General features: G+C 33.6%; 1 protein-coding gene across 1 annotated transcript in view; it reads left to right on the forward strand.

Moving 5' to 3' along the window:
- The window catches only part of PCDH7 (protocadherin 7), a 410,853-nt gene that overhangs the window by 33,984 nt on the left and 356,918 nt on the right, over positions 1-19,951 (forward strand). The window lies entirely within an intron of this gene.

A 19,951-nucleotide genomic window follows, 5' to 3' on the forward strand; every position in this document is an offset into this window, starting at 1 on the left:
TATTTCTGGAAAGAGGGACATCTCCTCAAGATGAGACCCAAGCAGGTCCTTCAGGAGGTATTCCAGAAGAAGGCATTGTTATTATCGGAGATGACAGCTCCATGCATGTTAATGTCCCTGAGACAGAATTTTTTATATCCAAGTCATAATCTCATTTCATATTGGCTTTGAAAACATTTATTAAACTAAACTTTCTTATATTACTATTTGCCTAAATGTCAATGTTTCTTCATCAGGGTTATTGAGTTTCACATGAAATGCAAAAGTCATAATGGAGTTCTCTTTTGTGTGCCGTATTAAGTAAGATATTAGAACTGTAACTTCAAAGTCGTCAAGAATCATTGGCCAAACTGACTTAATTTAAAAAAAAATTTCCAACTTCTGTACCCTTGTGTAGTCTGAACCATTCATAGTTTTGTCTTTAAATTAAACATTTTAAAATAATTTCTTAAAATTAATCCTGTGCAGATTCAGTTATTTCTGAGTGAGCTTAACTTAGTGAAGATTTTACTGAGACATTTTGATATTCAAACGTGATAACATTTAATAAATGTCCTTTGTTGGGCTACTGTGATTAGAGTGCTAGAGGACCAGAGATCTCAGAAATATTGTGAGGGTTAGTCCCTCTTCTGTTTCTTGGCTATAAACATTCCTTAAATATTCACACACACACACCCCAGGGAATATTTCCTATATCATTACTTTTTAGAAAGTTATGAATAGTCATAGTCAGGAGACAGATTTGAAGAAAATTTGTAAGCTAAATAATTGGGATTCAAGTTTTGTATTACATATGTGTTCCTATATTAGATGCTATTTAAATGTAAATGAATATATAGTTTGCTTGATCTCTATAAAATCTATTAATCATTGTGTTCCCCTCAGAATTAAGCACCATGCTTTGTAGGTGCATAATAGTAACATTTTTGAATTAATATTGTAGACTTCACCTTCAACCAGACAATTAGAATTTGAAGGAGCTTCAATTCAGTAAATATCTTTATATAGTGCTATACATTTTCTTCCACAAGATATTAACCTGTACATCTCCTATTTACCTTCATGAATATTTGGAGAATAAAATTAAAGGAAATGTTTTTGCTATGCAATTTCCTTTTTACTCACTACCATTTTTAAAACACAGTTTTCCCCTGTTTTAAAATAGTAAACCTGTGGCCATAAAGGTAGAATATGATTTGTTCTCTATTTCATATTAGAGATAAAATTGAAATAACATGATTTTCTTTGAGGAAAAATAGTATGTCTAGGTAGTTTCTACTCTTGCATTCGTTACCAGCTGCATTTTCACCCTGTTTTTCATACCAACTGGCTTTCCTGGCCTGATAAAGCAGGATCGTCAATTTTTCCAACACACCTGCACACCACGAGATTGATGCCAGTAGGGAAACAACTATCTGCTGCCTATTCTCTTTAGTTTTGAACCTGAAGATTGAAGGAAAATTTAAATAAAATGGAGTGGTCAGCCTCAATATTTCCACTTCTCAAAATAAATATTCAAAGCTATCTTTTGATAGGAATGTGAAGAATATTAAAAATGCAAGTAAACATTAGAAGATGTGGACTCTTCTTCCTCTGCAAACCTTCCTGAGTAGTTGTCTTTCAGCGAAAGTCAGAATCTTGGTGATCACTGGTGGTTGCAGAAGCTGGTGATGGAACTTTAACCCATATGCTTAAACAGCCAGTGTCTTGTCTTCTTCTTACCTTTAGATTTCTGTTTTGGGGTGAAAAATACCTGAAAATAAATGGGGCAGATTTTGTGAATAAAGGTGTTGATATTTAAATAAAAGGAAATTCATTCTTCATGGGGTAAGTAAATGACATATTATTGTAACTAGTGAAAAATAATAGACTTAAAACAGGAGAATTTGAAGTTGGTATCATGGATTTTGGGAAGTTGTGAAAAGAATAAGAAGTGTTTAGATTCCAGGAATCTTTGATTTAAATATCTTAATGAAAGTAGAAGAGTTCTCAGCTGGCTGGTGTAGAAGATAAAATACCATAAATGTCAGCACTGTGCCTGGGTGACTCTTCAAGTCATTATAAACAATTAAGGGCACTATAAAAGACAAGGTCAGAGCATTTCTCTTAACTCTTCATATAGATCATTTTTATTCTGGTACATATCTCATTTCCCTTCAAGTATCTTTAACTGTAAAGAGAAAGATAACCTTTAGGACTCTCCTTTATTGATAAGGAAACAAAATGAAAGCCCCTCAGTTTATACTCGGTTGCTGTAATCTGTGAACAGCATATTTTTCTAAGTGGTAATATGGTTAAGTTGGCAAGAATTGAATAAGAAGTATATGTTCACATGAATTAAAAATTTTGCTAAGTCGATATATGAAGGTGCATTGTAGATGAACTTGAAACATTTCTATAGGAACACACTTCATACAGGGTATACTGGCAGCAGCACACCATGGAAGGTTCTGTGTGCCATGTGACCTATGGATTTTTGACACTGGACTCTCAGGCTAAGTTTGAACTGGACTTCCATGGCAATGATCTTTTTAAGGCTCTATTAGAGAACAAATTGACTCTTCTTTCACTCAACAAATCTATTAAACTCCTATACTTTTTTGGAGTATGCTCCTCTTCTCATGTTGCTGACATTCTAATTTGGAATGAAGATAAAAAATTGTTACTCATGTGATAAACTTTTAAAACTTGTGACGTAGCCTCTTCCAAGTAATTCTCCTAAGAGAGTATTACCAATACTTTATAATTTCATAAAATTATAAAGAATTGTATTGAAAAAGATAAATCATTATATCTATAATTTAAAATAAGGTCTGAATTATATTTGACTACTATGAAATTTACTGGTAAAACCTCAATTTTATCCAAATGTGCTACTGATCATAAAAACTAGCAAACATAAGAGCCTTGCATGTTTCCGAAATACATTTTTCATAAGAGACATTGGATATCTATCACTGGCTTGTTCAATTGGAGTCAGATCAAGCAGTCAGTGTTCATTTTAATTTAAATCTCTTCAAAGCAGTTAGCCCCTTCTTCTCTACCCAAAGCCATCAAGATTTGCTGCAGACGCTGGGTAGTTTTATCCTGGAGGAAGGCAATAGCAGTGGAAAGGATTACTATTAGCCTCTACCACGCATGACTCATTAGAACATGTCGTGAAATAAGTTTAGCTCCCTATCAGGCAAGCAGTAGAGCGTTCCCAAGTCATTTATCAAGTGAAAAGGAAGGAAGTTGTCGTATTCGGGCAGCCCCAGTGATATGAGCAGAAATGTATCACGTTATTATTTTCCCTTCCTTCTGCAGAAAACATGATATGTTGATTGATCTTAGATTGTTTAGGGTCTAAAGTGTTCTATTCTTACAAAAGTTATGAATTAAAGACCCTAAATTGTAAGGTGTTAATGGGAGTGAAATTCACACCCAATGCAGAGATATTAGTTGGAAACTAAATCTTGTCATGCTCAAGGTACTTTTATTGCTGTAAAAAATAAATAAATAAATAAATAAATAATAAATAAATAAATAAATAAATAAAAATGAAGGTCACAAGCTAATACTATTTAGTATGTAAGACATTTAAAGAGATTCATCATTTTTCATGTGACATACAGATAACTCTTAAAAAGATTTCAGTATTTGATTTGGTATTTAAATATTTTAGGTCAATCCTTTAAATATTTCAAGTCAATCCTTTAGAAACTATATATGTAACAAGTAAATGGTGGTCAAGATTCCTGATGCTCCACAATTGTTTGATAGTGTTTGGATGGCGGCAACAATTTTATTTATAATGGAGTTTAAGGAAATCCACATTGACAGAGGATTTTTTAAGTACCACACACTGTGTCAGGTATGTTTACGCTGAGTGGATCATTTCATTCTATGGCACAGATGGATATTACTTTTTTTCGGCTTTATTGAAATATAATAGACAATTAGTTGCTCGTATTTACATTGTACAAGTTAATGAAGTTTTTTTTTTAATTATAGTTGGCATACAATATTAGTTTCAGTTGTACAGCATAGTGATTAGAGATCTAATAACTCACAAAGTGATCATCCAAATAATTCTAGTACTCCTCTTCTCCCTTACATATTTATTACATTATTAACTATTTTCTTTATGCTACACTTTGCTTCTTCATATCTATTTTGTAACTGTGGTGAATATTATTTTTATGCCAGTTTTCTCAGGTGAAAACACTGAGGCTCAAGGTTTAATAACTTGCCCAAGATTATATAGTTAATAAAGAGTAGAGCTGGGCTGGAACCCAGGGCTCTGTGACATCACAGTTTCTTCTCAGATTAGTCAGTAACCTCACCTAGTATTTCACGGTATTTGTGCTATTCTATATTAATGGGGGAATAAATCTCTAATGCGCTTGATCTTAGAAATTTAAATAATCCAAGTGTTTAAAATTGCATCTCTATTTTTAAATAAGGTTGCAAAACTATGTATATAAGTTAATTTATTTTGGAAAATTTTGTACATGTTTTTACCATCTGTCGATGGCGGACAGAGGTGATGGCACAGTTTCGGTTCTCTCCATAATTTTTTACATAGACAGACGTTTACCCATGACCGTCTGTTATAAACAAGCTTCTCATTACACCCTGAGAGCTGTCTTCACTTCCCTGTACTCCATCCTTATTGCTCCTCATGGGAAAGGGGGGCCTCTGGGCCTTAACTCTCAAAACGGCTTTGCCTTCCTGAGTTATTGCCTCAACAAATACTTGTATAGTGACTAAGTAGAGCCAGGCACTGTCCTAAGAGCTTTACAAGGAGAGGATTGACCCATAGATTCTCACAGTAACCCAATGAGTAAGGAATTGTTACCATGCCTCACTTGAGCAGATGAGGAAATTGAAACACGTAAAGTAATTCACCCAGTGTCTTACCGCTAATAAGTGGTAAAAATGGAATTTGAACCTAGAGTATCTGATGCTAGAGATCTTGATCTTAATCGTTACATTACAATTTGGGGTGTCTACTTTAAATTATATCACAACTTCTTCTTTTTCTTTTAAATTTTATTTTATTAGTTTCAAGTATACAATACATTGGTTAGACATTGATATAGTTTCTAAAACTATCTGCCTAATTGCTCTTTCTCTCCTCTGGCTCTCTACCTAGCCAATACATTAATGCTAACTACATTCCCTATGCTGTGCTCCCCATCCCCATGACCATCTATCGACTACTAATTTGTACTTCTTTAACCCTTCACCCCATTCTCCCAACTCCCCCTCCTCTGTCCATCACCAAATTGTCCACTATATTTGTGAGCCTGTTTTTGATTAGTTTGGTTTTTTGTTCCTTAGATTCATCACATAAGTGAAATAATATGGTATTTATCTTTCTTTGTCTGACTTAATCCATGTATGTCATGCCACCCCTTTTACTTCTCCTAAAATACTGCATCATAAATCATTGTCTACCTGTCTTATATTCAATCTCTCTTTTCATTAGTTCTTTTTCCTCTACTTATAAATATGAGTAGATCTGTAACATCTTAAAAAGTACCAACTTCTTTGTAAAATGGAGTCTTTAACTCACTGTATTTCTTTTTTTATTTCCCCTACAACCACCAACCCACTACTTCCTGGCTTATGCCTTAACCCCCTTCTACAACTGTTCTTGCTGTAACCTCTGACTGAGAGGTTTGGACCTCTCAGCTTTCAGCTTTGCTGGACCACAGTCTTTATAAAACTCTATCCCCAGAGCTTTAATAACTATCACTACATATTGGGGATAGCCCTACCTCCCTGAACTTTTCCCCATCTTTTTTACCTCTTTAATATTGTGTCCCCAAAGCTTCTATGCAATGTTTCACTCCTTATTTTAATAGTCACCACTTTCAACAAGAGCTGTTTTCAAATGACGGTTGGTTCCTGTATTTCTCTGTCTCTCAAGTCTCAATGTACTATGTGCAAAACTGAACTTGTTATCTCCCTGTTGCCAGAACATCACCTCTGTTCTTTCTTCTGACTTCCATTCACAGACCATTCACCTTTCACGCTGCCTTCAGAGTTATTCCAAAAAATATATCTTGCCTTCTATATCATCCAGGTCATGCCTGTGTGTAAAATCCTTGAGTAGCATCCCATAGGATAAAGTGAAGTTTGATGAGCAGAGTAAAACGATTTGTAGCAAATGAATTAATCCAGGGATGTTTCTTGATTTATTTCCCAAGTCCTCTCTGCTCTAGCTGTACTAAACTATTTGCTATTTGCCAAGTGGAGCTTCCCCTTTATCAGCTCCATGCCTTTGCACTCTTTTTCTCTGTCTGAAATATCCTTTGATTTTTCTCCTTTTCTCAGAAACATACTTATATTTCGTGACTCAGTGACTCAGCTCATATGTCACTTCCTATGCAGCACTTTCCCTACCAACCACAATAAATGAGTTGTTCTCCTTCTGGTCTTTATTCAACGTACACTAATCACTTTGCATTGCAATTAATTTTTTAAATCTCTGTTCCTGCAATGATGTGACCTCAGAAAGAAGAATTATATATAATTTATCATAGAGTACTCAATGTTCTGTACATAGTAGTCATTCAGTACAAACTTGTAGAATGATTTGAGTGATCAAATTAATGAATGTAAACAACAAACTTTCATTTAACACATAATTAACATGCTTTGTGCCAGGCAGTGTTCAAGGCACTGGAATACCGCAAAGAACAGCCGTATTGATGAAAATCATTCCTATCACGTGGAACTTACATTCTGCTGGAGGAATGAAGGTAATTAATAAGACAAGTAAGCAAAGTATAAAATTAGATGGTGAAAAGTGCTATGAAAAAAAATGCAGAGAGAATAGATGAGAATGCCAGGGGGCAGTGAGGGCTGCAATTTTAAATATGACTGTCAATGAAGGCCTTAAAAAAGAAGATGATACTTGAGAAACATCTACAATAGAGAAGGGAGGAGACCATTTGGGAATTGAAGATCTCTCCAGGCAAAGAATAGCAAAGGTAAGGGTAAAAGGATGCTTGAGGAGGCATAGTACCAGATACTAGACTGGCGAGAAAGAGGGAATGGAAGTGGGGAGAAGTATTAGAGGTAACTTCAGAGAGGACCAGAGGTTAGACTCTGCAGCAATTTTACTTTGTGTGACATGGGGAGCCACTGGAAGACCCACAGAAAAGTGTTATAATGTTTTATAGAATTTAAAACATTTATCTTACGATGACATAATGAGCAGTTACCTCTGGTAAATTTGTGACATTGGCTTTGCAAATTGCATTGAAGGCTCTTGATACTGAGTTCATTTTCCCACACATGTATGTTTGAGGACAGCCAGTATTCACAAAGGTAAAAAAAAACAACAACCTGCATCTCTCTCTGCAAGAGCATAACGGTCTTGCGAACACTAAAGGGCAAATGGGAAAAATGTACCTGTCTGCATCAGTGGACAGGAAGACAGAAAAACATGGCTGGGAGTGTATGGCATTGAATTGGGTAAGTAAACTGTGGATTAGTTATTGCTCTTTTATATGCTGTTTAACTTGCAAAGAAGAGAATATGTTATATGAGAAGTTATTGATATAGTTGTTCTAATTAATTAAATAGGTGTTTAATTAGAATAATTAAATAGATGTTTAATAGAGTATCTTAGAAACTCTTGCACATTCAGTTAGATAATATTTTTTCTTTCTGTGTTGCTTTCTTTTTGTTTTATTTCTCTGGCAGAAGCTTTCGAGGTGATCGTAACAAAGATATCAGCACTCTTTTTTTATGGATAGGTACAGAAATCATACTACTTATTCTCTATCCTGATTTCTTATTGCAATTTTATTGTTGTTTTGAAGTCATACACCTTTATGGTAAAACAGAAGATATTGAGTTTCCCAGAATTAGGTGGATTAGCTTTTAGGAAATTCTGAAAGTTAAGGTTCTCTGAAAGACCAAATAAATCCAATCAAATGGCCAAGTTTATACTAATTGTATTCTAGAGATAGATAAAGTTTCTCTTTTCTAGGAAGAGTCAAAATAGAGCTTGAATCTTAAATTATTAGATGCTAGAGGTTTATCTTTATATGAAGAGAAAAAATCAAGTTGTAAAAATTTTTCTTTATCTTAGCTACAATTTTATTGAAATACAAATAAATATATTAAAATAAATTAAACCAAAATATAGAAAATAAATTCATTAAAATATATAGTATATATACATACCTATGTAATAGATAGATTTACATATAATATATAATATAGTGGATTTTCTGCAATACTATGCTCTAATTTAAATAAAATATTTTTAAATGTATTAATGAGTAAGTATTAGATTATTTCAGAAAGTACCATAATTGCTTTTGTCATACATAAATCTGCATTTTAAGAGCAGATCTAAGCTATTATTTCTTGGTCATAAACTGATGTGGCTCAACAGGCTATGGTTATATTTCTCTTGGTTTAATCTCCACTCTCCAATTCCCCCATAATGAAGTGAAAACCAGGCCTATCTTTTCATTAAACTCTTCACTGAAAACGTTGGCATCACCTCTCCACATTGGAAATCGAGGAACACAGTGTGTGTGTACTGAAAAGAAAAAAAAAAAAAAAAAAAAAAACCCAAGAAGTATGAGAGCTAAGTTTCAAGTTCCACTGTTTCCTTCTCAAGACCAGTATTCCCCAGAGTTTCATCATATCTGTGGGTCTCCCCTGGCCAAAATTCCTACTACGACATCTGTTTCACAACTCTTATTGATGGGATGAGACATTGATACAGAAGAGAGAAAATGGGGAATGGGATCTTCTACCGTTTTAAAACACTTATCAAAGTTAGCTTCCCACTGACTATCCCCCACTCCCTCCTTCCTCTAGCACATCCTCCTAAGAGTTGAGACTTTCTCTTCCCTCTGGATTCTTGTTTCCTTGCCCCAGGTCTGCTCTCCACTTTCCAGGGATCTAAGAAGTTCTTGGCCACCATTAGACTACAACTGAGAGAATCAACTGATCTCTCCCCATGATCAGTAATTATGTCTCTTCTTGCTCACGATCGGTGGTTCTGGTAATATTTGGAGACTGAGATGTTATATATCTAAAGTAAAATACTACTGGCATTTTTTTTCCCCCAATTTACAGAAAAAAAAAAATAACACATATTTTTTTCCTCAATTTTAGATTTTTTTCTATGTATTTTGTTTCTACTTCTGCTGCCTGTTATGACTTCTTTGCTGGTTCTGGCATACTACAGAGTAAAACACACAAATTCAGTTAAAAGTCAGCAAACTTTTATTATAATATTAATGGAAATATCAAGCCCTTTTTTTCCCAGTGGAGAAATATGCTTGTTATATGGTTTTATACTGAACAAGTTTAATATATTAATTTTTCTATATGCAAACTATTTTTTATCCTTCATTGGATTAAATTTATCAAATACTTTACTATACCATGATGTTTCTCAAAGAGCAATGACACTGATGAGCCCTCCACCAGGCACAGGAGAGAATCACAGTTCAGTAAGGCATCCTTTCATTTAGAATCTTCTCTCCTTTTATAGTTTGACTGTGTGTCTACGGAGACATATCCAGGAGTGGATCATACAAGGTCTTAGAGTGTGTTCTTTCCAATCATTTTTTTGTCATTCTGTTTGCACCTTACTTTAAGAAGACCCATGTGCTTCAATTCTACTTGTAAAACATGGTGTTTACAAATTCCCCTTAATGGTGAAGTTGACCGTTTGGTTGGGTGCTTGCCTCATGCTGTCTGTTTAACAGGTAGCTCTTACTTGTAGCATACTGTATTCTCATTAAACATCACGTAGAAAGAGTCAAATCTTTCAGGCCTTTTAGGTAGAAGGTCCAAATAAGACTAGGTTCTTGGCCACATCCAATGTATGAAGACCGAGGATTATGGTTTTCAGTTATATGCCTGAAAAAGATTTACTAGAGGAGTTTTTGGGAAGTGCAGTTCTGCTTCTCTTCACCATGGGCTTTTTAAAAAGCACCCTGTGTCATTCTTATGAAAAATACTTTAGAGCAACACCGTCCAATATAAATATAATGTAAGTCACACATATAATTTTATATTTTCTAATAGCCACATTAATACAGTAAAAAAGCAGGTGAAATTAATCTTATTGTTTATCTAATTTAACTCTATATATCCAAAATATCATCATTCAATATTTAATCAATATAAAATTATTAAGGAAGTTTTTCCTTTTTTTTTTTTTTGTAAAAAATTAAGTCTTCAAAATCTGGTGTGCATTTTGTAGTGACAGCACATCATCTCAATTTGGACTATCCTCATTGCAAGTATTCAGTAACCACATGGACCTAGTGATTACCTTATCACACAACACAGCTTAGAGAATTGCTTTCGAATCTAGTAAATAAGCTTGTGATGCTAAATAAGAATATGCTTTATTTTGTGCTTTTGTGCTTGGCAGTAAGCTAAGTTTTTAAAATGCATCATATTATAAAATTCATGCAACAGGAATATGAGATAGATATGCTATTTTATCTATTTGATAGGAAAGAACAAATTCAGGCTTTAGAGGTTATGTCCAAAATTGTAAAGCAAGTGAAAGACAGAGCCAGTTTGATATGACTTCAGAGCATACCTACTAACCACCCTGAGTACACTCTTCTACACTATGCTTATTTCTTGCACAACTTAAATAAAATGCAGGCTTCTTTCTAATGTTAACATCTTAGATGTACATGTTCAAGAGATTGTGTGATATAAATATATCATAAAACAAAATTCAGAGGTAACTGGATTGTGTTTATATATTAATTTTTCTTGCCTTTTCACTTCCCAGAAGTGGAATAAGCATCCTTGACGTGAGATGTTTGGGAGTACTACAAAACTTTACATGAGCGGCTTTTTAAAACAATCATATTTCTCAAGATTAGTGTTTTTTTTTTTCCTTTGAAAAATAGGAAACATTCATTATAACCAATAATATATAAAGGCCATTTTCTGATGATTATTCATTATCTTAAATATATGAATGCATAAATAAATAAACTGGGCCAATGTATAATAAAACTATAAGAGCTCAGCTTTTTAAGGGCAAGACTCTTACCAAGTGATCATATGTTCAAAGAAGGTTATTTGTCAAAAGTTATTTACTCTTTTTTCCTTTGCTTCCTGAACTCATGATCTGAACATCTTCATTTATTTTAGTTCTAACTCGGTTGATTAAAGAAAAAAGAACTACATTTGCTTTTAATATTGCTGAAATTTGAAGATCAATTGCAGCTATTAAATTAAAATAGTTTACCCCTTGAGGACTTTCAAAAACCAAAGAAAATATTATTTTAAATGGAAAACATTAGTCTTCTATTATTACTGTGTTGGACTAGCTCGCATTAGATTTTCAGATTAAGGCAGCAAGTGCTTTGAAAATGTAAAGCCAATTGTAAAATATGGAATTAAAGTAAACACAAAATCAAACAAACATGTTATTTCTCTCAGTCATTATAAGCAGAATCAACTTACTAGATCCGTATTTATCTATCATTAGAATGTATCTACATACAATCATAATGTTTCAAAGTTGATTACACACCCTAATGAGAAGGGCATAGATAAATGGCAAACAAGAATTTAAATATATTTGGCCTAAAATGATTACACTGTATTACTCTTAAATCTTTATTTTCTAATCCTGAGCACATAGTGATTTGTCAATGAGTAAGATTTCTTAGAAATATACTATTATAAAGAGAGTCAAACTAGAGTTAATTTTTTTTCTGGATGATTCACCATGGAAATAATTCAGGAGACATTATTTTTAATATCAAGGGCTCTCTTATATAGTTCACATAAAATCTTCTACCCATATATAAGATAAACACAGAGGCTTAGGAACTTCTTTTAATGTTAGGCTACATTCATTACCAAGTCAGTAAATCTCAGTGTTACATCAAGTACAGCTGTTACCTCATGGGTATAGCTGTCTAGTCAGAAGTAAGAAATATAATCCCAGAGTGCTCTGTTAGCCTGGGATTTCAGCATCAGTTTTGTTTTTGATCCCAGTATTTCTCAAATCCCTTTTCATTAATGATGAAATAGGGTCTCAATATCCTAAGCCACCATTTGGAAAGGGAAAAAGAAAGATTATGCTGCTCATGTCCTAGTCATTTGGTGTCTAAGTTTCTTTCTTGCTTTACTATAAATATTTACTTGCATTTTGATAAATTTACACATTTTCAACATTAATTCGCTATATAACCTTTATTATTTGGAATGAAAATGAAACAGAATCAGTCAAAAAAAAAAGAGCACTGAGTAACTGCAAAAAGGTGCCACCAAATGTATTTGGGAAACCGCACTTAAGTCACTTCCAAATCTTCAATCAGAATCTTTATTGGTTTTGAGCTAAATGAAGACTACATTTCTAATTCTACTTAAATGCACACATTCGACCTTATTGAATGTTTGGTATTTTATCTCATCTGTATTTTTGCATATATGATCTGCTTAGAGAATTTCCTTTGTAGTTAAGAAGAGGTCACTTTTAGGAAAGGGAAGTAGATTTGCATGCATTTAAGATTAGATTCAGGTACTGAGTCCAATTAACAAGGAAAGGAAAGTGGCATTTATGTACTAAGATGTCTCATTTCCTGCACATTGTTCCTGAAAACTACCTAGAATGATAAGGCACAGTATTAGATAATCAACTTGAAAACTCTCCTACCATGACATACGAATCCCATTTTGCCACCTCAACTCAAAGAGCAAAAGGCCTCTTATCAATGGCATCTGGTGGTTTTACATATAATGGTCATCTATCCTTCTGGCCTGGAATAGAAGCTGTAAGTTGTCCTCACTGAGATATTTCTTTATCATTCTTAACAGTCTGGAAATTTTGGAGGGGGGACTTTTGCTTGTTTGTTTATTTGTTTTGTGATTTTACGTTCTAGAATATATCTTTAGGCCCTGGTAACTTTTGGTAATTTTAAATAACTTTAGAACTTCCTGTCCAAGGTTCTTCTTTTTCTAATTTTGCACTTTCATGGGCTTCTATTGTATTTCTCGTTGAGACATTGGAGTGAGTAGATAATCTATGTACAATGGAATAAGTTTTCTTTAATTTAGTTTCACAATTGTATTTTCTAGATTTTACAATTGTTTAAATCTGAGGATCTAATTTAAAAATCTAAGATGCCAAGGGGAGAAAGTTCAGTTTACATATGCATGTGCGCACATATATTTTATTTGCAAACACTATGCAATTTTTAAGCCCTTTACCACATTCTCTCCTATGAGTGTGAAGTATATGGGTGGGTAAGAGGGTGGGATGTTTTGATAGTCGAGTTGAAGTTCTCAAAGGATTTGAGTCAATAATACTTTAGATATTCACGTTGATTAATTAGTGTTTCCTCTCCCACCTGTTGTTAGTGGTTTACTAGAAGGTAGTCTGTTCCATTTAGACAATGTGTCAGTCAAAGGGGTGGATCAATTATCTAACCTGCATATTTATAATTGGGAGGGATTTGGGAGGTGCCAAACTCCCTTGAGACAGAGCAGGGAACCAAATGACGACTTTTAAGAGACACTAGTGGGCTTGGAAAAGACGTCACAAGAAAGACTGCCTGGGGACTTCATACCAGTGGGATCTTTCCCTTTACGCGTAGAAAAAAGAAAAAAAGATTCTCATGAAAAAGCCCCGTTAATTGTAAAATGTTACTGTGTTATAAGTTAGATCTAGTATTACATCTCTCAGAAATTTGAGAGAATGTTTATATACAATTTTAAAATAGGCAACTAAAATTCAGGTTCAGCTTTTTTTCTTTTTTCCTTTTTTCACTTGCAAAGTGATTTGATCTAAGACTTGTGATGTGCTAAATGACAATAATACGTGATTTCGAATTTTAATTTTATGATAACTGCATTAGAGTGTGGAGGGAAACACATTTTCCATTCAACTGAGATACGTATGTATTTATAAATATCATATAATAAGGTTATTTGTAGCATTATATTATGTAAAATCTCAAACATGGAGGATAAATTATAACTTATGTAAACTAGTAAAACAACAGCTTATTTATATAAGAAAAAGCAATAAGAAAATTTCTTCCGTGTTAGTAATTTTTTATAAAAAATGACCAAAAATGAATTTTTTAGAATGTTATGTCAAATTTATTTGTATTATAATTATTGCCATTTTCATCACATTCTCTTCAAATTGCAAGTTTGGAATTAATCAATGTAATTTTATTTTATTTACAAACAGATGCAGAAAATGTACTATCAAAAATATTTTAAATGATGGGTTTATAAGTGGGAAAGAAATATGTATGAAAATGTTTAATAATTTCAAATAGTCAGTTAAATTATGTCTAAATGTTTATTGGATGGATTTGACCTTTAAAACATTGTTATTGGCATAAACCTTAGTTTGATGCCTTTTTTTAGTACCGCATCACATTTTAAAATTAGTAGTGTGATGTAAATAACTTAGCCAGTATGAATCCCCATAGTAATAACATATGGCCACTGATACCTTTAGTGTCTTTTCCCTGAACAGCTAAACTCAGCATGGTTTCACATTTAATGATACAATAGTAGGGTATGGATTTATTAAAAGGAAAGGTAAATTGTATTTCTTGAATATATAGTGTTTGTTCACTGTGTTGTCAGGTAAGAAATAGCAGTCTGCAGTCATCCACTTTAAACTATGATCTAATCGGAACTTGAGAGCTAAATAAGAACGTGGTGATTAGCCCTTAGTTAGTAGGAACCCCAGGGAAAACTTCAATGCTACAGGAAATGATGCTAATGATTTATCAAGTAGTAAACTTGCCTCTGAGAAAATACTGAACTGCCAATTTCACAGCACAGGAAAGTATCTATTAGATATTCCATCCAATCTGAGACCTTTTTCTAGCAGAAGTCCAAGGAACATTTTTAAAAGGGAGAGAGATAGTAAAAAGAACTGTGCAAATTCGGACTCTGATGAAATCTTCCTTTCTCTGGGGCTATGAATCCTTAGTAGCTCTGCCAACAATCAGGAAGCCCTTAGTCTCCCGGTGGTACTGAGTGAAAAAGGGTTTTAGAATTTAAGTAAAACAGCAAAATCAGATCTTGCTAGGAAGGCAGAATTTGGTATTTACCTTGCAACTTAAAACATTGAACTGGAAACTTGAGAGAACTAAACTTCTCAGAAAAATCTTATTGCCCATCTACTGAAATAAACATCAACACAAAGGAAAATTCAAGCCCTATTGCATTAAAACCATTAAAGGAGTTGGCAAAATTCCAATTTGGGTAACTACCTCCCACCCTTCATTGTTACAGTTTTTTATCAGTTGAAAATGATATCCGCTTTTGTTTCAATGGAGAAGGTTGTTTAATAATCTTTTAATCGTCATTGTACTTTTACAATATGATATTCAGAATCAGAAAACTAGACAGAGTAATTTTAAAAAATAGTATTTATTTTAAGATAAAATATTCTTAGTACATATAAATATAAGGCTGCCATTACAGTAAATCTAATAATGTGTATCAATTAACTGATGAGCTTTTAAAGCTTTAGCAATTGTATCTTATTTGATCTCTTAATATATCCACAATTGAACATACATTTAATAAGTTTACTAGGCATTGCAAATACTATGTCTACATCTTTAATTTGCTTAATACTGAAAATGGGCGAACTTTTAAAAATGGATAAAATTATGTCACTGATAGAAGGTGAGGTAAACAGCTTCAGCTGTGAAACATTTGGTACTTTTTCAGCTTTCCCAGGAAGCTCCATTTGCAAAGGAGATATGAACAGGAAGACCTGAGTCAGCCTGAATCAGAGATTTAACTCCCTGCAATTTAGTCATACTAAAGCAGGAAATTGGGCTCAGTATACATTGTAACTGCGTGAAAGTTTCAGAGTAGGAAGTTTTCAAGGAAGAGAAAAATTCTTTACACTCTTTTGCTGTTTATGATGTTAATGAATTTATTTAACTGGATCTGCACACGTACATTTTTCATCTTACCCATGACTCAATATTTAATTTCTGTTATTCTGCTCTTTCCCATGTATCTTTAAAATCTTAGAGAGACTTGTATTTAGCAACACAAAAAATGCAGATCAACAGGTGCTGATATTAGTTGTGAAAACAAATTGAAATAAAGCATCATTTTAAATTGAATTTCTTAAACCAAGTATGGGGAACAAATCAGGCTTAGGTGAAGACATTGAAAAGATGTAGACTTTTTTTTTTTTTTTTTTTGCGAACTGAATCAATCTGATATTGATTAGCAATGATTTTCTTTCCACTTCCATACATTAGTTAAAATAATTGAATCTGGTGAACAACATGGATCAGGGGCAAATAAATGTTTTCATAGCAATTATTGGCAGACATTTTCTTTCTGGTAAGTTTCCCCAAAAAAGATGTATAATTTGCACCTTTTTAAGTATCCATGAGTCCAGTAGTGAGTTTTTATTTTTATATATATATATTTTTTGAGACATCGCTTGCAGAGTGGCAGGCTCAGAGGCACCAGGACTTCCTGCACACAGCTTTTAGTGCTGAGCCACATCTGCCTAAGGACCCCACTGACTTGGCTGCAGCACAGCCCCCATAGGCTCTGATGCCAGATCAGGTGTGGAGAGACTGCCGAGCTGTCACTCCGCATGGTTTCCTGCAAGTCAGCTATCTCGTTCCCATCTGTGTTGATATACTTTCCTGGATTTTTTTTCACTGCTTGCCTGGCGTGCATACAGTCGTCTGATAAGCCTCAGTTTGTCTTTAAGACTTGCCTTCCCAGGTATCTATCACTCAATATATAATAAGTCTTTATGGGTGTGTTTTCCTTGTAGTTGTGCTTGTTATTATTACTTAATTCTTTGTGTTGAGATGTTCTGTTTTTAGATACACTCTACCATGCTTATTAGGGTCTTTTAATTTCTTGTCCATCCCATTTTGAGGGTCTTATTCCATTAAGATCTACCATGTTGCAAGTTTTCTTTGCTTTAATGTTTAAATAACTGCAAGATGAGATTACTTAAGTATATAATGACATTTTTTCCACTTCACTTTAATGTTACATAATTCTCTTAGTCAAGAAGTCACTCTTCATTCAGCTTTTACTTTTCAGCAGGAATTAATTTGGATAGCTTTGATTGTTAGTATTCTGGTGAGCCATCCTGCAAAGTCAGGGATAGATTACATAGGTGATATATTTTTAGTCCATGAAGGGTTTTTCTATAACTAAAGTTTGATTATTTGTGCTTTGTACCATTAATTGGTGTTTTCAGCGATAATCTTGATTATGCAACTAAAATTTAGCTGAAAGTTATCCAATCCTGCTGGCTTTGTACTTGCAAAACGCCCATTGAATTTATTAAGAGTGGTATATGCATATCGGCCGCTAGAGAAGATTGGTCGGTATTCAGAGTTGGAAAATGAAAGGGCGGAGGATTCAAGTACACCAAGCTCTGATTAGAGATCCGTGAACAGCTTCCTCCACTTACAGATTAACATCGTGTCATGCTCTGTTTTCAAACAAGGAATATCTGTTCTAAAAGTAGTTCCCACAGACACCACTAATGCACCAAGTTCCAGTTGTCCTTTCTTGAAACAGTCCATTGAGTTTTCTGTCCTTGCAAGAAAGAAATCATTATTGCTTTCACGTATTTTGGCAGATTTCCTTAGTTATGGGATTGTGGTTTGAAATTTGTTTAAGACTTCCTGCTTTTTAACAAGAAATGGCGTTGAGTGTCACAGCCCCATTGCCCAATGTGTTTGTTATGGAAACTGTTTGGGCTGAATAAAATGAGAAGAGAAATATGAAACTCAGGTGAGAATGGGGCACTCAGTGATAGCATATACTTTTCTTTCTCTATAGATTCATTTTCCCATGAAAACTAATTCAATGTCTACATCATAACTTCTCTTCTAGCATAAAAGTAAAATTAAAGTTATGCTCTGTGCTTCAGATGATTATAATTTGCAAGCCTGTCAAAATTTCTATTAAATACATAGGAATGAAATGCAGTGTGCTCATTGAAAAATTGGAAAATTGAACATGTTTAATAATTATCACAAGATTCCATTGGTTATTGCTGAAGTTATACAATAAACCAAATTTTAAGCAGGGAAGAAGATAGCTTGTCTTTCATTTGTCTTTTTATTCTTTAAATTATTATCTACTTCAAGACATTATTAAAGAAACTATGGAACATATAAGTTCATAAGCCTATTTTACATCACTATTTTTTCCCCAGCGAATCTCGCCAGTGAGCAGGTGGCTTAGATCAGAGCTGTGACAATTAAAAGTGTAAACACATTAGATATGGGCTTTCTCTGTTCTGGTAAGGTCATGTGATAGAATTTCTTTCCTTTGGAAGCTAATATTTCATTGACAAAATAAGTTACCTAAATGTCTTAAACAGGACACATGTGTTATTTGATCTATTTATTGTCACCAGATGTAAATATTCTTTTATGTTTCTTATATTCAAACTGTACTTCTTATTTTGAACAAATTTATAATTTTGTCTTAGCTACATAAAATTGACCATATTTAAACAGTTCTACGTCTGAAAAATGAATATTGTTAAACTAAGATTGTAGTGAAACCCAGGAGTTTTTCTTCATTGTCAACAAAACAAAACAAGACCATACACATAAGCCCTTGCATTCTGGGACTTTATCCAAAAGTGTTTAGCAATTTGGCTGTGTCCACCTTCAGGAATCCCGTACTTTGATTCTAGGATCTGGGTACCTGATGTACTCAGAGGATCCTAGCATCCACTAAATAGTCAGGCAGGGTTTAGAATTTGGTCAGTTCTATTTTTTTGGCACCTAAAATCTGTATTTTCTTACTCAGTCTGTTTGATGTTCTCAAGAGAGAAAAGTGGAACCCTATATACATAAATGTAATTTTCGTTTTTTTGCAAAAAGACACTCAGAAAATTTTTAAGAAAATATCTTTTAATTTCATGATTTTAATTTGTCTCATATTCTTTGTAATGATTGCAGCCATTAGGAATCATGAATAAAGAGAAAATTATTTTGTTTTGAATTGTATACACATTTTTGTTTTATAAAATTTTTTAATGAAATTTTATCGTAAAATCATAGCCCTTATATAAATTATAAAAACAGAAGGGAATTTTGTGTGTCTTTTTCTTATAAAAATTTTATAGAATTAGATTTTCTATAACTAACTTGTAATATGTTTCAACGATAAAACCAAAACAACGTATATTTTTCTTATCCTTGTTTTGCTAATCCTTCTCTCTGGTTTTCCCTTAGTAATATATCACTTAAGAATGCATGTAGCTGCAAGTAATAAATTAACTGTGATTAAATGAAGGGTTTATTTCTCCCTTTTAACAAAATTCAAGAAATCATCATTCAGCAAGTTCCACTGGGGAACCATGGTGATGCTGTCCTCCTGCTCCACCATCCTTAATTTGGGGTTTTCCTCCTCATATTCCCAAGCTGGCGTTTCTCTCTGCCAGTCCGTCCTTGTTTCAGGTAGGGAGAAGGAAGAGGTACAAAAGCAAAAAGGAAGCATTTCCTTTGATTCCATTTCCTTTCTATCCTGGAAAGGATTTCCTTTGCAAGGACGTTTTTCTTTATCTTACTGGCTTGAATTTCGTAAGAAGGCTTCTCTTAGGAGAAAGCTAGATGGAAGTGTATTTTTCTTTTTAGTCTTGATGATGTGGTAAGATAAGAGAGTGAGCCAATCTACTGAGACAGGAAGTAGTGACTCCGGTCTTGGTACCACATGACTGTAAGTTCTTCCACACTGGTTCGCTTCACTTAAGCATTTTCAACATTTTATTTGTTCAGTTGAGTGACTCCAGTTTTTTTTTTTTTTTTAACTCTCTTAATAGGGTTGCTTTCCAGCTTTTCTCTGACCCATAGAGCCCCTCCTATTGATTTCTTTTGAATTCATATCTTCACACATGCCCAAGAGGGTATATACTTACATATTCCTGAGAGGATACCTACGAACCATT

Source organism: Pteropus vampyrus, unplaced genomic scaffold (assembly GCF_000151845.1).
Source record: "Pteropus vampyrus isolate Shadow unplaced genomic scaffold, Pvam_2.0 Scaffold5, whole genome shotgun sequence".
NCBI classification, from domain to species: domain Eukaryota; kingdom Metazoa; phylum Chordata; class Mammalia; order Chiroptera; family Pteropodidae; genus Pteropus; species Pteropus vampyrus.